Genomic DNA, 20,489 nt, shown 5'->3' with positions numbered 1-20,489 from the left:
AAACCCGGTGCAAAGTAAGGATAGTCCAACAGCAGCACCCTCTCCCAATCCAACAAGCCCAGCACTGAGGCATTAACCTCTCAAAGCAGTTTTGTATATTAAGCATCTTTTTATTTCAAGAATATATTTCCACTTCTTCTCAAGACCAGCTCCACTAGGTGTGGTGTGTCATTCATCCACTGAGCAGTGGGAACCTGAAGCAACTGCTCTGCTCTGAACTCAGTCACAGCAGGAGGGCCACACAACCACCCGACCCCCTCATTAAGGCAGACAGCGGAAATGCTTTAAGGCTGTCCTCAAAGCATCCCTGAAGAGGTCAAAATACGCTGCCTTGAGATTAACCAAACCAGAGAAGGTTCATTCAGGGAGACACTGAACACGTGGAGAGACCTCACCAGGGACATGTGAAAGCGAGGTAGAGGCATTGGAGGGAGCACACAAACCTTCAAATAACCCATCTACCCAAACCCTCGAACACCACCTGAAGCACATGCAGCAGAGGCTGCAGTTCATGCATTTGACTAATCAGCCATTTCAGAACTGATTGGACAGGTGTGGAAACAACTCATCCTTGATCCTGAGCGACAGTCTAAGAAGGAACACACACACACACACAAACACATGCAGAAACACACACACACGTACATGCACACAAACACACAAACACATACACACAAGCACACACACATACACACACACACAAACACACACAGCCTTCTTTACAGAATAACACAATATTCCCCAAAAATATTTTAAGGAAGCCAACCATTCTCAGAATGGCAACATGGTAATATAGTTCCAAGTCAGATGGTGTGTGTCTTGGAGGGGAGCCTGCAGGTGGTGGTCCACAGATCAATTGAGAAATACCATGCCTTGATATGAGGATTGGATTGGTACCTTGGATTTTTCTTTGGTTCCTTCTTAGACTGTCGCTTAGGATTAAGGATGAGTTGCTTCCACATCTGTCCGATCAGGGTACTAAAAGAAATGGCAGGTGAAATAGCAAATGCACTCGTGGTAATTTACCAAAATTCACTGGACTCTAGGGTGGTTCCCGCCGATTGGAAAACAGCAAATGTGATGCCACTGTTTAAAAAAAGAGGTAACTATAGGCCGGTTAGCTTAACTTCTGTAGTGGGGAAAATGCTTGAATCTGTCATCAAGAAAGAAAGAGCGAAACATCGGGATAGAAATTGTCCCATTGGGCAGACGCAGCATGGGTTCATGAAAGGCAGGTCATGTTTAACTAATTTACTGGAATTCTTTGAGGACATTATGAGCGTGGTGGACAATGGGGAACCTATGGATGTGGTGTATCTGGCTTTCCAGAAGGCACTTGACAAGGTGCCGTACCAAAGCCTGCTGCACAAGATAAAGGTGCATGGTGCTACAGGTAATGTATTAGCATGGATAGAGGATTGGTTAACTGACAGAAAGCAAAGACTCGGGGTAAATGGGTGTTTGTCTGATTGGCAATCAATGGCCAGTGGTGTGCCTCAGGGATCAGTGTTGGGACTTCAATTGTTTACATAGATGATTTGGAGTTGTAGACCAAGTGTAGTGTGTCAAAATGCGCAGATGGCAGTAAGATGAGTGGTAGAGAAAAGTGGGCAGAGGACACTGAAAGTTTGTAGAGGGATATAAGTAGTTTAAGTGAGTGGGTAATGGTCTGGCAGATGGAGTACAAAGAGGGACGTTAAAGGATATGGGGAGTGAGCAGTTAGAAGACCAGAAGGCTCACGTGGAGAAAAATACGAGCCCAAATATGATGGACTGAATGGCCTATTTTAGTGCTGCAATATTTTATGGTCTTTCGTAATGACCAAATGACCAAAAAGTAAAATACATCCAGATGCCATTGCCGCTCATTCACTCAAGAAACAGCTAGTGTGAATGTCATGCTGATTTTAGTTCTGATGATTTACAACAGTGTCAGTTTGCAGTGGAGAGAGGCTGAAGTTATGTTTTGATTTCACGTTAACCCTGGAATATTGGATAAATTGGCAAAGAGCCGAACCTGACAGTACTTTCTGTGGTGCAGCCTAATTTGGTGATGAATGGCACAACTAGTTTCTCTTAATTCATTCTTGGGATGTGGGCGTCGCTGGCTCGGCCAGTATTTATTGTTCATCTCTAATTGCCTTTGAGAAGATGGTGGTGAGCTGCCTTCTTGAACTGTTGGAGTCCATGAGGTGTAGGTACGCCCCAAGTGCTGTTAGGGACAGGGTTCCAGGATTTTGACCCAGTGACAATGAAGGAACGGCGATATACTTCCATGAGTGACTTGGAGGGGAACCTCCGGGTTATGGTGTTCCCAAATATCTGCTGCTCTTTTCTTTCCAGATGGTAGTGGTCATGGGTTTGGAGCCTTGGTGAATTCCTGTAGATGGTACACACTGCTGCCACTGTGCATCAGAGGTGGTGGGAGTGAATATTCATGGGAGGAATGCCAATCAAGCATGCTGCTTTGTCTTATATGGTGCTGAGTTTCTTGAGTGTTGTTGGAGCTGCACTCACCCAAGCAAGTGGAGTGTATTCCATCACACTCCTGACTTGTGCCCCGTAGATAGTGGATAGGCCTTGGGGGGTCAGGAGCTGAGTTATTCGCCATAGAATCATTAGCTTCTGACCTGCTCTTGTAGCCACAGTATTTATATGCGTTATCCAGTTCAGCTTCTGGTCAATGGTAACCCCCAGGATGCTGATAGTGGGATATTCAGCAATGGTAATACCATTAAATATCAACTGTTGTTACCCATCTCTAATTTTTTTTTAATATACTTTTCCAATTCAATCAGATCAAATCCAATTCAGAGTCTCAACAAGTTGAGACATTTCCGATCCAGGCTGACAAGACAGGGCAGGTGACTAAGCCACCCTGTCCTGGGCCTGATCTACATGAGTCAAGCTGATTGGAGAAGGGGGAGGATCCCCCTCCAAGACCCGAGCCCACCCACATCCCAGCCAAAAGGCCGAGATGCCGCCCCCAAAAATTGCCTCATATGAAACACACGAAGCCCCAGCACAACCCCATGACCTCAACCAAGTGCAGATCCGATACTACACTTGATCCCAGCCAAAAGGCCGTTACCCATCTCTAATTGTGCTGACACTGGGTGGCTTGCTAGGCTATTTCAGAAAGCTGTTAAGAGTCATCCATATCGGAATGAGTCTGGAATCACATGTAGGTCAGATTTCCTTTCCTGAAGAGCATTATTGAACCAAATGTGTTTTTGCAACAACCAATGATAGTTTTATTTATAATACAACTCCACCCTTCCCCATAGACACCAGTCCCTGGCTGTTCAGTCACTCCCATTAACACATTCTGCTATCTCACTTTTGAGCTAATAGCATTCTTCATCCTTTAGTGGCATCATTAACACTCCCCATTGTCTTATGTCCATGACAAAATTGTCAATATCTCCTTTGTCCCTGTTCTATTCTGCCCCACCTCTTCCGCCCCCTTTCCAACTATTCAATTCTTTACATTTCTACCTTCCTTCAGTTCTGTAGAAAGATCATTTTAAACCCGAAACATTAACTCAGTTTCTCTCTCCACAGATGCTGCCAAACCTGCCGAGTTTACCCAGCATTTTCTGTGTCGATTTGAGATTTCCAGCACCTGCAGCATTTTGTTTTCAGTATAATGATAGTTTTGTGGTCACAATTACTGATACTCGCTTCAAAATCCCAGATTTATTAATTGAATTTAAATTCCACCCGTTTCCGTGGTGAGATTTGAACTCCTGTCCCCCAGAGCATCAGCCTGTGCCTATAGATGACTAGTCCAGTGATGTGACCACTACATCTTCATCTCTTATTTGAAATAGATTGAATAAGTCCAGTTGTACTGTCATATCTTTCCGATATCTCTTCAAACACACTTTACCCTCAGTTTCTGGGTTGGAACCCAGACCAACCCAGCTTTTAGGGTCAGTAGAGGAACAATACAAAGATAACCTATGGCTTAGTGGTAGCACTCTCACCTCTAAGTCATAAGGTTCTGGGTTCAAGTCCAATGTAAAAGCATAGCTGGGCAGAAGATAGAATCCCTACTGTGCAGAAGGAGGCCATTCAACCCATCGAGTCTGCACTGACTCTCTGTCGCAGGCCCTATTCCTGTAACCCCACATATTTACCCCGCTAATCCCTCTTAACCTACATATCTTGGGGCACGAAAAGACAATTTAGCAATGCCAATCCATCTAACCCGTAAATCTTTGGACTGTGGGAGGAGACTGGAGCACCCGGAGGAAACCGACGCAGACACGGGGAGAAAGTGCAAACTCCGCACAGACAGCCACCCGAGGCCAGAATCTGTGTGGAGTTTGCACATTCTTCATGTGTCTGCGTGGGTTTCCTCCGGGTGCTCTGGTTTCCTCCCACAGTCCAAAGATGTGCGGGTTAGGTTGATTGGCCATGCTAAATTGCCCCTAGCGTCAGGAGATTAACAGGGTAAATATGTGGGGTTACGGGAATAGGGCCTGGGTGGAATTGTGGTCAGTGCAGGCTCGATGGGCTGAATGGCCTCCTTCTGCACTGTAGGGATTCTGTGATTCTACGAATGTGTAGTCCTTGATCAGCAGAATTTGCAAAGTCCGATCCCGGTGGTTGATGCTCCCCACGTGTGAAGACAAAGTCTGTAATACAAGGGAAAACAAGGGAAAGAGGGTTATGTAGCTAGCAAGCTAACTTAACTGTTAACTTAGTTTGATTATTACCAGGGGTTCTATTCCAGTTTGCAATGTGCAGAAGTTCAGGCAACAATTGCAGGTACATGAAAGATACCCATCTGGGTTCAGTTACACAGTGGGCCTGCTAGCTATCACCTTTCCAAATTATTAAGATCAAAGATTACACTGTGGAACCCTTATTAATGGATATCATAGCAACACAGCAGAGAAACTGCCTTGAGATCTTCATTGGCGATAGTTATTCACTTGCAAAAGGGGCAGAGATTTTCATCAGGAGTGCCCTGCATCTAAATCTAGGCAGATTTGGACAGGTCATCTAAACATGTTGCATGTTAACCACTGGCCGCTTCTAAAAGTAAATGATTTAAAGACAGCTCTGCAAATGTTCACATAAACAAAACTAAGTAGAAGATGAAATTTCTGCTTCAACATCATACTAAATTTCAGCTTCAATTGCCAGATCATTACCCTGTCATGATACCGCTGCTTGTTTGCTATGCTCCGAATTATATTTTGTATTTTTGCAAAGCCAGTGATCTTTGATCTGTAAGTGAGCGGGGGAGTCACAGGTCACAGTCATGACAACATGTTTTAGACTGTCCGTCTAATGTAGAAAAGTCAAACCCATGCGAAGTAACTCTAGACCTGCCTGGTGGATTTTCAAACAAACTTGGTTAGATCATATCGTGAATTGGAAACCCATTCTCAGGTTCAAAGATCAGATGGTATTTATCCCAAAAGTTCACCGTGAGGGAATAGAGTCCACTTGGTCCTTGGGGAATAGCTATCTGATTCTTTCATTGCACGATTGTTAGGGTGGTCACATACCTTTCATTTTTTTAAATCATTAAACTGCATTGGTTCAGCAATATCCACAAATATACAAAGTTAGCAGAGAGACAGGCTGCCTTTCACTGGCATTTCGAGAACTATATCATTCAATACCTTAACACATTGGACATGGATAATCCCCTTTTGTGTTTCTTTCTACCTAATTCACTATCGCACTGATGAACAATTGCAGCAGAAAATAATCCGGTTTACATAAATCCTGGAATCGTTTTGCAAAAAGGGGGGAAGGTCTGAGTTATTCCCGTGAACCTTCTCCCCTTCTAACAAGAAGGTGCTGACTCCTGCAGTGGTCGGATGTCACAGACTGTGGTCACGCTCCAGTCCCTTGCTAAGTAGCTTATCCCACATTTGTGAGCCTAGGTATTGGCTGGCTGTTACAGCCGAGGGGCCCAGCACAGTCCAATTCTGTCTCTGCCCAGCATCCACCCTCGTAAAACTGAAGTGTTTAATTTTCCAAATATTAAACTTCATTCTCATTTCTAAAAAAAAGTTCATTCTCAGGGTATGAGCGTCATTTGGAAAAAGTCGACATTTATTGCCTAACGGTGGGATTTACAGAGACAGATTTACAGGGTTCTCCCCGAGTAGAAAATAACAAAGCACATAAACTGAAGCACATCACAGAACCCTGTATGACCCGTCATGCAAAATATTGAAACATAGAAGATAGGAGCAACACATCCCTGCTCCTGTACTCGAAACCTCTCGCAATGAAGGCCAACATGCCAATTGCCTTCTTTACCGCCTGCATTAGATATGCTGTATTAGATGGTTACCATTTTAATTGGGTTTTTGGGTCTTTAGTCCAGATACGCACCTGAAGATTGTCTTCATCTGTTATAGAATCATAGAATCCCTACAGTGCAGAAAAAGGCCATTCAGCCCATTGACCATAATCCCACCCAGGCCCTTTTCCTACAACCCTACGTATTTACCCCACTAACTCTCCCTGACACTAAGTGGCAATTTAGCATGGTCAATCAAGCTAACCCGCACATCTTTGCACTGCGGGAGGAAACTGGAATCCCTGGAGGAAACCCACTCAGACACATGCAGACACCACACAGACAGTCACCCAAGGCCAGAATCAAACCCAGGTCCCTGGCACGGTGAGGCAGCAGTGCTAACCACTGTGCCACCATGGTGCCCCTTGTGCCTATTTAACAAACTCTTCCTTCTATAGGCTGCCTTACCAGAATGCATCATGTTTGCGCTCAGTTTTCTGTGGGTAAGTGGTTTCTGTGCCCACTAATCTAGAAATCAGGCCTGGATATTTTCATTCTCAAACCTTATTCCAATCCTGTCTTCTGTCCACCTCGCTTTCCACCCAGAGATAGAGTGAAAAATCATGGTTTAACTGCAGGCTTTGAATGCTTTTCTGGTAAGTGACATACCTCCCAGCTTTCTGCTGGACAATTCAGGTTTAAATTAGCCACTTATATCCAACCAGACAGTACCTTCGATTAAGTTCAAATTTATTTTATGGTTCAAGTTTATTTATTAGTGTCACAGGTCGGCTTACATTAACACTGCAGTGAAGTTACTGTGAAAATCCCCCAGTCGTCACACTCTGGCGCCTGTTCGGGTACACTGAGGGAGAATTTAGCATGGCCAATGCACCTAACCAGCACGTCTTTTGGACTGTGGGAGGAAACCAGAGCACCCGGAGGAAACCCACGCAGACATGGGGAGAACGTGCAGACTCCACACAGACAGTGACCCAAGCCAGGAATTGAACCCGGGTCCCTGACGCTGTGAGGCAGCAGTGCTAACCACTGTGCCACCGTGCCGCTCACATCTCATCTGAAAGATAGAAACTTTGACGGTGCAGAATTCCTTTAAAGAATCATAGAATCACACAGTACAGAAGAGGCCCTTTGGCCCATCGAGTCTGCATGACACGTGTGATCTCCCACCAAATCCCATTTACCAACACTTGGTCCATAGCCTTGAATGTTTTGATGTGCCAACTGCTCATCCTGGAACTTTTTAAAGGGTGTGGGGCAACTCGTCTCTACCACCCTCCCAGGCAGCACATTCCAGAACCTCAATGCTGCCCTCGAGGCTAGGTATATGCCCAAATGCATGGATCGGCCCTTGAGCCCAGAACCTTCTGACTTAAAATTCAGAGTGCTACCACTTTGTCAAGCTTAATGTCAATTCAATCAATTGCCTTGCTCAACTGTTTTCATCTTACAAAGGAAAAGGTTGCTGAGAATCAGCAGTAAAGGAGTGCTACGTGGTCGGTGCAGACTCGATGGGCCGAACAGCCTCCTTCTGCACTGTAGGGATTCTATGATTCTATGAGGTGTAAAAACCATCACATTTAAAACATCTAAAAGAAGCGCGTGCTTCACCTCTTCAGCAGTCAGAGCGATGAGTTTGTGAGAAATGGACAAGTTGAAAGTGGGCTACAGGAGCAGGGTGGTCATGGTGTGGATTGTCGACGGTGCAGTGAGAGGTTGATTCCATTTTCCTGCAGTAGGCACGATGGCCGGTGAAATGCAAAGTAGCGTCAGTGTCCTGTAAACCTGAAAATTGGCAGTCGGAAAGTGTGACTGTGCATTGCCACGCTGCAATGACTCTTGTTCTTGGATATAAGGAGGCAGTGACTTAATTCTGAAAGGTTCAAGAATTTATTGTATTGAGGAACGTTGTCTGTGGTAAGGCTATTGAGAGAACTCCCTCCATGTGTTCAATATAAAAGCCATTTTTTTATTCGTTCATAGGATATGGGCATCGCTGGCTGGACCAGCATTTATTGCCCTTCCCTGTGGGCATTTAAGAGTCAACTGCATTGCCGTGGATCTGGAGTCACATCTAGGCCAGACTGGGTAAGGATGGCAGATTTCCTTCCCTTAAGGGCCTTAATGGGTCGCTGTCTGTGTGGAGTTTGCACATTCTCCTCATGTCTGCGTGGGTTTCCTCCGGGTGCTCCGGTTTCCTCCCACAGTCCAAAGATGTGCGGGTTAGGTTGATTGGCCATGCTAAAATTGTCCAGGGATGCGTAGATTAGAGGGATTAGTGGGTAAAATATGTAGGGATATGGGGCTAGGGCCTGGGTGGGATTGTGGTCGGTGCAGACTCGATGGGCCGAATGGCCTCTTTCTGTACTGTAGGGTTTCTATGATTTCTATGATTTCTAATGAACTCAATGGGTTTTGCGACAATCGACAATGGTTTCATGGTCAACATTAGACTATTACTTCTAGATTTTTAGTGAATTCAAATTTCACCATCTGCCGCGATGGGGATCAAACCCAGGTCCCCGGAATATTACCCTGGGTCTCTGATGTAACCTGATTTAGGAGGGTATGACTGTTCCAGTTTCCCATCAGAAAATCAGGAATATTGTAGAAGGATACTCGGAGCACTTCCTCAATTCTTTTCCGGTTGTCAAGGAGCTGGATCTCATAAAGTAGGAAGCTTTTCTATCCAACTGTCCCGACCACTGATTCACTCGCAGGGATTCAGGTCCAACACTACTTTGAATACTGATGAGTATTCACAAATTGATATTAGATGTGTTTTTAAATTTGTATTGTATTTTTGAAGTTTAAAGTTTAATTGGACTCTGTATTAGAACTAAGATGATTGTTTTTTTATCTTTTATAGTCATTAACATTGCCTGTGTGGACATTCTCCTCGTGTCTGCATGGGTTTCTTTCGGGAGCTCCGGTTTCCTCCCACAGTCCAAAGATGTGCGGGTTAGGTTGATTGGCCATGCTAAATTGCCCCTTAATGTCAGGAGGACTAGCAGGATAAATACTTGGGGTTACGGGGATAGGGGCTGGGTGGAATTGTGGTTGGTGCAGATCTGATGGGCCGAATGACCTCCTTCTGCGCTGTAGGGATTCGATGATTCGATGATTCTATGAAGTACTTATCCACTTTAAAGTGTACTGCGTGTTAAAAAGTTCTAAAATTAACTTGTAACTAAATTGTTAAAGTATAATGTCTCTTATAGTCTTCTGTATTCAGTCTAAGAACCCACTTCTCTTGTATTTTCTGAAAGTTGGAAGATACAATTTTTGAAGAGAGACTCACGGACCCTTATAATACCGAGAGTGTTATAATTTGAGCAACAACTATCTGGGAAAGGGTAATAATACCTCTTCATAGTTACTTTCATTGGGGAAATGTATTCACTATCTCAGACCCAAAATAAGTAACTCTGAAGTTGCTGCCTTGAACTCAGGCAAGGGTGATTATTGAGGGAGTTGTCCCGATCTAGGTCGATAAGTCCCCTGGGCCTGATGAAATGTATCCTAGGATTCTGTGGGAGGCAAGGGATGAGATTGCAGAGCCTTTGGCGCTGATCTTTGGGTCCTCGCTGTCCACGGGGATGGTGCCAGAGGACTGGAGAATGGTGAATGTTGTTCCTCTGTTTAAGAAAGGGAATAGAAATGACCCTGGTAATTATAGACCGGTTAGTCTTACTTCGGTGGTTGGTAAATTGATGGAAAGGGTCCTTAGGGATGGGATTTACGACCATTTAGAAAGATGCGGATTAATCCGAGATAGTCAGCACGGATTCGTGAAGGGCAAGTCGTGCCTCACAAATTTGATAGAATTTTTTGAGGAGGTAACTAAGTGTGTTGATGAAGGTAGGGCAGTTGATGTCATATACATGGATTTTAGTAAGGCGTTTGATAAGGTCCCCCATGGTCGGCTTATGATGAAAGTGAGGAGGTGTGGGATAGAGGGAAAGTTGGCCGATTGGATAGGTAACTGGCTGTCTGACCGAAGACAGAGGGTGGTGGTCGATGGAAAATTTTCGGATTGGAGGCAGGTTGCTAGCGGTGTGCCGCAGGGATCAGTGCTTGGTCCTCTGCTCTTTGTGATTTTTATTAATGACTTAGAGGAGGGGGCTGAAGGGTGGATCAGTAAATTTGCTGATGACACCAAGATTGGTGGAGTAGTGGATGAGGTGGAGGGCTGTTGTAGGCTGCAAAGAGACATAGATAGGATGCAAAGCTGGGCTGAAAAATGGCAAATGGAGTTTAACCCTGATAAATGTGAGGTGATTCATTTTGGTAGGACAAATTTAAATGTGGATTACAGGGTCAAAGGTAGGGTTCTGAAGACTGTGGAGGAACAGAGAGATCTTGGGGTCCATATCCACAGATCTCTAAAGGTTGCCACTCAAGTGGATAGAGCTGTGAAGAAGGCCTATAGTGTGTTAGTTTTTATTAACAGGGGGTTGGAGTTTAAGAGCCGTGGGGTTATGCTGCAACTGTACAGGACCTTGGTGAGACCACATTTGGAATATTGTGTGCAGTTCTGGTCACCTCACTATAAGAAGGATGTGGAAGCGCTGGAAAGAGTGCAGAGGAGATTTACCAGGATGCTGCCTGGTTTGGAGGGTAGGTCATATGAGGAAAGGTTGAGGGAGCTAGGGCTGTTCTCTCTGGAGCGGAGGAGGCTGAGGGGAGACTTAATAGAGGTGTATAAAATGATGAAGGGGATAGATAGAGTGAACGTTCAAAGACTATTTCCTCGGGTGGATGGAGCTATTACAAGGGGGCATAACTATAGGGTTCGTGGTGAGAGATACAGGACGGATATCAGAGGTAGGTTCTTTACGCAGAGAGTGGTTGGGGTGTGGAATGGACTGCCTGCAGTGATAGTGGAGTCAGACACTTTAGAAACATTTAAGCGGTTATTGGATAGGCACATGGAGCACACCAGGATGATAGGGAGTGGGATAGCTTGATCTTGGTTTCAGATAAAGCTCGGCACAACATCGTGGGCCGAAGGGCCTGTTCTGTGCTGTACTGTTCTATGTTCTATGTTCTAGGGTAGTCAGTTTTAGGGCTAGAATTATATCCAGGTGACCTCTGCCATGAGTCATTCAGTTCCAGAGGCTGCAATTTCAGATCGGTTAAATAAAACACTGAGGAGCTCTGCTGTCTTTAAACATGAAACACAGTGTCAAGGAAAATACGGTTTTGAACTTTGGACATGTTGCAGAGAAGACATAACTCAGAAAGACACATAGAAATGTTAAAATCTGAAAAATGCTGCTAAAAATGGATAAGAAGAAGCAAGCACGTACCAAAGGTTCGAAGTAAAACTCCAGATGAGGGAACATGACAGTCGACTTTCCACTCCCTTCTCCAGTAGAAATGAAAGGTAATATGTGGCAGAGTTGGAATTTTTTCCATTTGCAATTATAATCCAAAAGTGAAGTTCTGGAAAGTGTAGTTGGACTATATGATGGCATGATACTCATACCAAAAAGACAAATTAATCTGAGAGTCTAATGCAAGAAGGAAGATCTAGAGTTCCAGATCATAGAAAGGACACAACAGCCACTCATCTCAGATAAAGCATGTCTAAAGCTTGGACTGGCATCCCTGAACATGCCAACAGAGGTTTGCAGTGTGTCGCAGCTCAAAAAACCATTGACTGCCAAACAGTTCTTGGAGGAGTACAGAGATGTGTTGGGATGTCTACCTGGAGAATATCATCCAGAAGTCGACGACAGCGTCAGACCAATCCAGCATCTGCTGGGAAGAGTTTCAGCTGCCCTCCAGTCAAACCTAAAAGATAAGATAGAAGAATAATGGATGGCAGAGCAGACTCGAAGGGCCGAATGGCCTACTCCTGCTTCTAGTTTCTATGTTTGTATGTAAGAGCTGGAAAAGAAGGGGGTAATCAAGAAAGAGATAAATTCTATTGAATGGGTTCGCAGCTTGGTAGCAGTAAAACAAGCTGGAAAGCTGTGAGTAGCTTAGACCCAAAGGATCTAACTAAAGCGCTGGAGATTGCACTACCCCATGCCAACCATCAAAGGAATTTTGCCACAACTTGCCAAGGCAAAGATCTTACTATCCTAGTTGTGAAGGATGGTTACTGGATGAAAGTGGCAACTTTCTGGTGACATTCCAGATGCTGTTCGGGAGATACAGATTGCTGTACTTGCCATTTAGCATTTCCATGGCTTCAGAAGAGTATCAGCATGGCCAGCATGAGATAGTCAGTGATCTTCTCGGAGTGGAAGCCATAGTGACGATCTTCTAGTCTATGGACGTGGAGACACAAAGGAAAACGCCATAGTTGATCATGATGAGGATTTAATATGCCTGCTCAGAGAGCTCACTAGGTGAACCTGAGGTGGGACAAGAAAAGGTTGCAACTAAAGATTCCTAAAATTAAGTACATGGGTCATGTACTGACAGTAAAAGGTCTTTACCCGGATCCTGACAAGGTGAGAGCTGGAGCAGTGATGCCATAACAAACAGGTGTGAAAACAGTGCAGCGCTTTGTTGATTTTGTGAACTATTTAGCAAAATCCTTGCCTAATTTGTCATCAGAGTGTGAACAATTACGCAAGCTCACTGCCTAAGAGGCGCATTGGTATTGGGGGACAGAACCAGAAGCAGCTTTCACTAATATCGAGCAACTAGTGATAACACCATCAGTGCTGAAGATGATGAAATCAATGAGGAAGTCACCTTGCAGTGTGATGTAAGCGAGACAGGTCTTCAAGCAACTTTGATGCAGCAAGGACAACCAATCACACCCACATCCAGGCCTCTGGCATAATAGGAACAGATTGAGAAAGAGTGCCTGGCTGTTGCCTTTGCCTGTAAGCATTTTCATCGGTACCTGCTTGGGAGAGACAAAGTAACAGTGAGCCCAAACACAAGCTACTTCAAATCATTTTTCTCAAACTGCCACTACCTGCTCCAAAGCATCTGCAAAGAATGTTACTCACTTAGTGAGATATGATCTGGATGTGGCATAACAGCAAGGAAAACCGATGTACGTTGCTGACATGCTGTCAAGAGCAGGGTTTGCCATGAGGAAAGTTGAGGAGGCTGCAACAGAATGTGAAATCTTTTAGATTCAACGTGAAACAGCAGCTTCACATGATCTGGAAGTCTGGAAGTCACCAAGCCAGCAGTGACTATTCTGACGACTGGGAGTTAGACCAGTTGACTTCAACAATAACAGGAGAAATAGTAGAAAGCCTGAAAGCATACATCAGTCGTTGTGGCATTCCATACATTGTGATAAGTGACAATGGCCCTCAGTTCATGAGTGAAGGATTCAGCCACTTCACAAATGATTGAGAAATTCAAAGCTACGCATCACTTCTGCACTATCCCCAGTCAAATGGAAAGGCTGAGGAGTTAGTGAAAATCGCCAAAGGGATCATCAAGAAATTGAGCAAGTCTACCCCGGATGCATACAAGGCAATCATTGAGTGGAGAAATGCAGCAATTAAAGGCATGGAACGTAGTCTGGTCCAAAGGCTAATGTCACACCACATGCAAATTAGTCTTCCAATAGCATTTGGAATATTGCGTCCAGTTCTGGTCGCCACACTACCAGAAGGACGTGGAGGCTTTGGAGAGAGTACAGAGGAGGTTTACCAGGATGTTGCCTGGTATGGAGGGGCTTAGTTATGAGGAGAGATTGGGTAAACTGGGGTTGTTCTCCCTGGAAAGATGGAGGATGAGGAGAGACTTAATAGAGGTGTATAAAATTATGAAAGGCATAGATAGGGTGAACGGTGGGAAGCTTTTCCCCAGGTCGGTGGTGACGTTCACGAGGGGTCATAGGTTCAAGATGAAGGGGGGGAGGTTTAACACAGATATCAGAAGGACATATTTTACACAGAGGGCGGTGGGGGCCTGGAATGCGCTGCTAGGCAAGGTGGTGGAGGCGGACACACTGGGAACGTTTAAGACTTATCTAGATAGCCATATGAACGGAGTGGGAGTGGAGGGATACAAAAGAATGGTCTAGTTTGGACCAGGGAGCGGCACGGGCTTGGAGGGCCGAAGGGCCTGTTCCTGTGCTGTATTGTTCTTTGTTCTTTGTTCAAAGAAGCTAATGAAACCAGAGATAGTAACAGGCGTGAGTGAAAAAGCCAAGTTGAAATGGAAGAAAGCCGAATTCCAATTCGACAAGACTGCCAAAGCATGACCAGAGCTTAGCATTGGGAAGGCAGTCAGGTTGCAAACATTCAATCCTCTCCACAGCAGTCAGCCTATGTGGAAACCTGGCACATGTGCAGAGAAATGGTTACCTTGATTGTGAGAATTGGAATTGAATGATCAAATTTACCGACACAACTGCAGGCAGATACGCACAACTAGCCAAGCTGTTCCTTCACTGCAATCGGCTGGTCAGGCAGAAGGAATCTTACCAGTTGTACAGAGTGCAGGGCTATCACCAATCTCAAAGGTCCACCTAACCCCAGCAATGGCAAAGACAATGGAACAGTTATCACGAGAGCAAGTAACATGGGAATGACACTTCCCAGAGAAGCCACATCGTCCAGGTGCACAGCCAATGGCAATGTGTATGCATTCCATTAAAAGACCTGCACTATTTAACAACAATGCATCTGCAGCGACAGATGAGAATAACAAACAGTTTATTGATGCGTGCAAACAGTGGGTGTATAGCTGGTACCTTGGATAACTCGCAGTTACACATGATCATGCATGCAAATGTGTTGTTTGTTCTTTAGGAAAAGGGGGAGCTTTGGGCTTTGAAATGGAGAGCTTTGGAATGGAGGGCTGTGACAAGTGGCGTTCCTCAGGGATCAGTGCTGGGACCTTTGCTGTTTGTAATATATATAAATGATTTGGAGGAAAATGTAACTGGTTTGATTAGTAAGTTTGCAGACGACACTAAAATTGGTGGATTTGCAGATAGCAATGAGGACCATCAGAGGATACAGCAGGATATAGATCAGTTGAAGACTTGGGCGGAGAGGTGGCAGATGGAGTTTAATCCGGACAAATGTGAGGTAATGCATTTTGGAAGGTCTAATACAGATAGGAAATAAACAGTAAATGGCAGAACCCTTAAGAGTATTGATAGGCAAAGGGATCTGGGTGTACAGGTACACAGGTCACTGAAAGTGGCAATGCAGGTGGAGAAGGTAGTCAAGAAGGCATGCGGCATGCTTGCCTTCATCGGCCGGGGCATTGAGTTTAAAAATTGGCCAGTCATGTTGCAGCTTTATAGCACCTTAGTTAGGCCGCACTTGGAATATAGTGTTCAATTCTGGTCGCCACACTACCAGAAGGATGTGAAGGCTTTGGAGGGTACAGAAAAGATTTATCAGAATGTTGCCTGGTATGGAGGGCATTAGCTATGAGGAGAGGTTGGAGAAACTTGGTTTGTTCTCACTGGAATGACAGAGGTTGAGGGGCAACCTGATAGAAGTCTACAAGATTATGAGAGGCATGGACAGAGTGGATAGTCAGAGCTTTTTCCCAGGGGGTGGAAGAGTCAATTACTAGGGGGCACAGGTTAAGGTGTGAGGGGCAAGGTTTAAAGGAGATGTACGAGGCAGATTTTTTATAGAGAGTAGTGGGTGCCTGGAACTCGTTGCCGGGGGAGGTAGTGGAAGCGGATACGGTAGTGACTTTTAAGGGGCGTCTTGACAAATACATGAATAGGATGGGAATAGAGGGATATGGTCCCTGGAAGAGTAGGGGGTTTTAGTTCAGTTGGGCAGCATGGTCGATGCAGGCTTGGAGGGCCGAAGGGCCTGTTCCTGTGCTGTAATTTTCTTTGTTCTTTGTTCTTTGAAATGCAACATTACTGCACAAAGCACTGAGAGGCTTTGCTGTCCTTAAACATGAAGCACTCTCATTTTGTTATTTTTCAACATTCCCCAATAAGAGTTTGGAGAAGGGAAATGCAGGCTCACACTGAGATGTAGGGCAGAATTTAAATGCTCAGGCAGCATTATCCTAGCAATTACTGGCATGTGTGTCATTAATAACTACCTTCTACTGTGAGGCAAAAGCTCAAAGCAAAGATTTTGGAGGTCTGTGCGCCAAGTCTTAAAAGAAAGTGTTCTCGGCAAGTTTAATTGCATTATTTTAAAAGATTTTTGTTACAAACCTTATTTTGGACCTCGGATATTGAGAAATAAAAGTAGCAAATGAAGAATTTTTGGAAAAAGAATCTGAATGAGAGATGATCTCATTGAAACATACAAAATACTTCATCTTAGAATCTTAGAAACTCTACAGCACAGAAAGAGGCCATTCGGCCCATCGAGTCTGCACTGACCACAATCCCACCCAAGCCCTACCCCCATATCCCTACATATTTACCCACTAATCCCTCTAACCTACGCATCCTAGGACACTAAGGGCAATTTTAGCATGGCCAATCAACCTAACCCGCACATCTTTGGACTGTGGGTGGAAACCGGAGCACCCGGAGGAAACCCACGCAGACATGAGGAGAATGTGCAAACTCCACACAGACAGTGACCCAAGCCGGGAATCGAACCCAGGTCCCTGGAGCTGTGAGGCAGCAGTGCTAACCACTGTGTCACCATGCCACCCATTCAGGGAACAGACAGGCTAGATGCAGATAAGATGATTCCCTTGTTTGAGGAACCTGGAACCAGGGGGCACAATTTCACAAAAGGGGAATGCCGCTTAGGGCCAAAATGAGGAGGAATGTCTTTACAGAGGGTTGTGAATCTTTGGAATTCACTGAGTACGTTTAAGGTGGAGATTAATGGATTTCTGATTCACAATAACCTACAGGATTATGGCGATAGTGTGGTGTAAAATGCATTGAAGTGCCCAATCAACCATGATTGTATTGAATGGCGGTGAAGAAGCCTCGGGGAGGCGATTGCCTACTGGTATTATCAAACGATTATTAATCCAGAAACTCAGCTAATGGGTTCAAATCCCGTTCCAGCAGCTGGTGGAATTTGAGTTCAATTTTTAAAATATCTGGAATTAATAATCTACTGATGACCATGAAACCATTGCAATTGTCGTAAAAACCCATCTGGTTCACTAATGTCCTTTCAGGAAGAAAATCTGCTGGTCTTACCTGGTCTGGCCTACATATGGCTCCAGAGTCACAGCAATGTGGTTGACTCACAACTGCCCTCTGAGATGGCCTAGCAAGCCACTCAGTTCAAGGGCAACTAGGGATGGGCAATAAATGCTGGCCATCCAACGACAACCATGTCCCACAAATGAATAAAGAAAAGCATGCTCGATGGGCTGAATGGCCCACTCCTGTTCCTGTGATCCTATGAATGAACTGATTGGTTTTGTTTCTGTTGTATTCTATTGGCAGGTTATCATCACCTCTCAGTTCTGATTTGTTATAGGTGAAAGGATTTTGAGAATTTGGGGCTTGCGATCATGTTAACACAGCTCTGTAACCATTGTTCTTGTGGAGATTGAGGTAGCTGAGTCTCTGTGAGGTTGAGGTATGGCAGTCTAGTGCCCTGTGCGGTCAGAGTCTCCTGTAACCTCCCCTCCTGCTCCCTCTTCTCTCAGTAATCAATGGTCTGTAGATTCCCCTTAGCTAGTGTACGCGCTCCTCCAGCAAAGACAGACCCAATAGGACACCCATGACAGAAGCCTCTGTACAGAATTCTGAAGGTATATATCTGTTGGACCTTTTAGGACACACATTCCAAGGCAATCCAACTGTAGCCAGAACAATTACACACCCTGAAATGCCTAACCAACGACTCCTCTTTAATAGATGTGAGGATCCCTTTAAATAATGCTTCTGAAAACTGCTGACAGTTTCCACTATGATTGATTAAGCAGGCTTGAGAAATCAGGCTCAGAGACAAGCCAGCTTCCTAAAAGGGTACTAAATCAATCATCGCAAAGATTCTTGTTATAATATGTTAATTCATTTTGTGTTTAATTTAAGCAGACACCTGCAAAGCCAAAGAAGTGTCTACAACAAGATGGCGACTGACACAGCTTCTGGGCATTTCAGTCACGTGTGATCGACCATGCAAATTAATACGTTGTTTCACACCCCTGAACAAGCGATGGGAGGTCCAATTCCACCCTCTTCTGGTTAATGTGGATATTTCAAATTATTTTATGCAATATTTTAATGCAGTCTTCAACCTGCGACTGTCAGTGTGTGACTGAAGAAATGAGAGTCCATGACAATTCTTTCTTCCAACAGCAACAAAGACTTTAGGCACTCTTGCTCCGAGAAGCAAACAGGCCAGGTAAATGCTGTGGCTGGTTTATTGATGTGATTCAAGTCATATTTCTGTGAACTATTGAATTTGTATATTGGTGAAATATAGAACAAAACTGGCAGCTGATGCCAAAATGCTGTGAGCCCTCACCTGATAGTGCCTCACCTAAGCAAAGTCCCAGGCTCTATAGGAACTGCAGTTAACCGATACCATCAACATTCATCCTTCTAGAGTCCATGCACTGAATGAGATTCCCTTGGTCAGTTCTGGAGTTCGGAAACTTGGAACACATTAAAACACAGCCACAGAGAAAACCTCTCAGCTCCAAAGCTTTCCTTAACTCAGATGCTCCAAAGAATATTGACCAGGACACGTCGAAGTTTGGTCTATCAGAATAAAGTGTTATCTCTGCAGGGTTTCTGAGTCACTGTGGCTGAGCTATTTGAGGGACTTTAATGGGGGCAGCACGATGGCACAGTTGTTAACACTGATGCCTCACAGCACCAGGGACCGGGGTTCCATTCCCGGTTTGGGTCATTGTGTGGAGTTTGCACATTCTCCCCATGTCTGCGTGAGTTTCCTTCGGGTGCTCAGGTTTCCTCCCACAATCCGAAAGATGTGGGTGGTGATTCTCCCAACAGTGCAGCAGACCGGGAAACATAAGCAAAGGCCATGCAGTGGGCTTCCCACAGGGCATCGCGGCCTCTGCCCATCTGTGGCCACCGGATTTCCAGCATCATCAGCTCTGCGCCAGAAATCAGTGTGGAGATGATTTAAATATTGAAATTGCTATTTAAATCTGATTAGCGGGCCTTGGACTGAACTCTCCGGGTCCGCTAGCCTTTCCCCCACTCCCCCCGCCAGGTGTGTTTCACTCCAACGAGGTTCGCAATAGCTCCCCACTCACGGAAAGCTGGCGGCCTGACCCCTCTGGAGTGAAGTGAGGCTATGGAGGCCCCCCAGGAGGTCAGAGGTAAGGGCTCTGGAACTGTCCAAGGGGCAAAGTGGCAATACCCAGGGGGCATCTTGGCACTGCCCACCGTGCATGGGGCAGGGCCAATTAGGGGGACGGGGCCTATGTGGGGGGAGAACGGTGGTGATAGGGGGGTCCCCTCTGCCACTCTGCAGTTTGGATCAGTGACAGAGGGAGGGTAGGACTGATCTGGGCTGGCCATTGGGGTGGGGGATGGCGGGGGGGGGGTTAGGGGCAGGGGGGGGTCAGGGAGTTCGGGACTGCCGGGGTGGGGGGAGATCGAGGCGGCCAGTGGGGGGGCAGGGTGGGGGTCAGGGCTGGCCCAGACATGTCTGGGAGGCCAGTGATTGGGACGTGGGGGTCGCAGGCCAGCAATCGGGAGGCCGGCAGTGTGGGGCCACTGAGCATGTGCCGATCTCGACACTGATAGATCGGCACATGCACAGTGGCTCACTCAGCACTCTGCTGCCGGCCTCTCCAGTGGGAATAGCCCCCCCCCCCTCACTTAATTTTAACGAGATTCACGCTGGGGCTGTCTGTGATGCACAGAGTGTGGGAGATTCATTTTGAAAATCCTGCTGAAAGAAGCAACAGGATTTACTTCCATTTTTATGTGAATTCATCAGTTAGAATTTTTCAGCGAGAATCCCACCTGTGCTGGTTAGGGTGCATTAGCCGTGCTAAATTCTCCCTCAGTGTACCCGAACAGGCGCCGGAGTGTGGTGACTCGGGGATTTTCACAGAAACTTCATTGCAGTGTTAATATAAGCCGACTTGTGGCATTAATAAATAAACTTTAAACTGACAAACTCTCAAAAAATATCTCGGGATATTTCTTCTGCATTAGTCTTTTTATACAAGTGATTTTATAATCTAAAAGTCCTGTTGCATACTGTTTTATTTTAGAATCAATCACTTCAAGTTACATAGCCAAGAAAAAATCATTTCAGTAAAGTGTTTTCTTTGAATGACTTTTCTATCTAAATATATAAATAAG

The sequence above is a fragment of the Mustelus asterias genome, chromosome 9, assembly GCF_964213995.1.
Source record: "Mustelus asterias chromosome 9, sMusAst1.hap1.1, whole genome shotgun sequence".
NCBI lineage: Eukaryota > Metazoa > Chordata > Chondrichthyes > Carcharhiniformes > Triakidae > Mustelus > Mustelus asterias.
The sequence above is the reverse complement of the archived record's forward strand: the minus strand, read 5'-3'. Positions refer to the sequence as shown.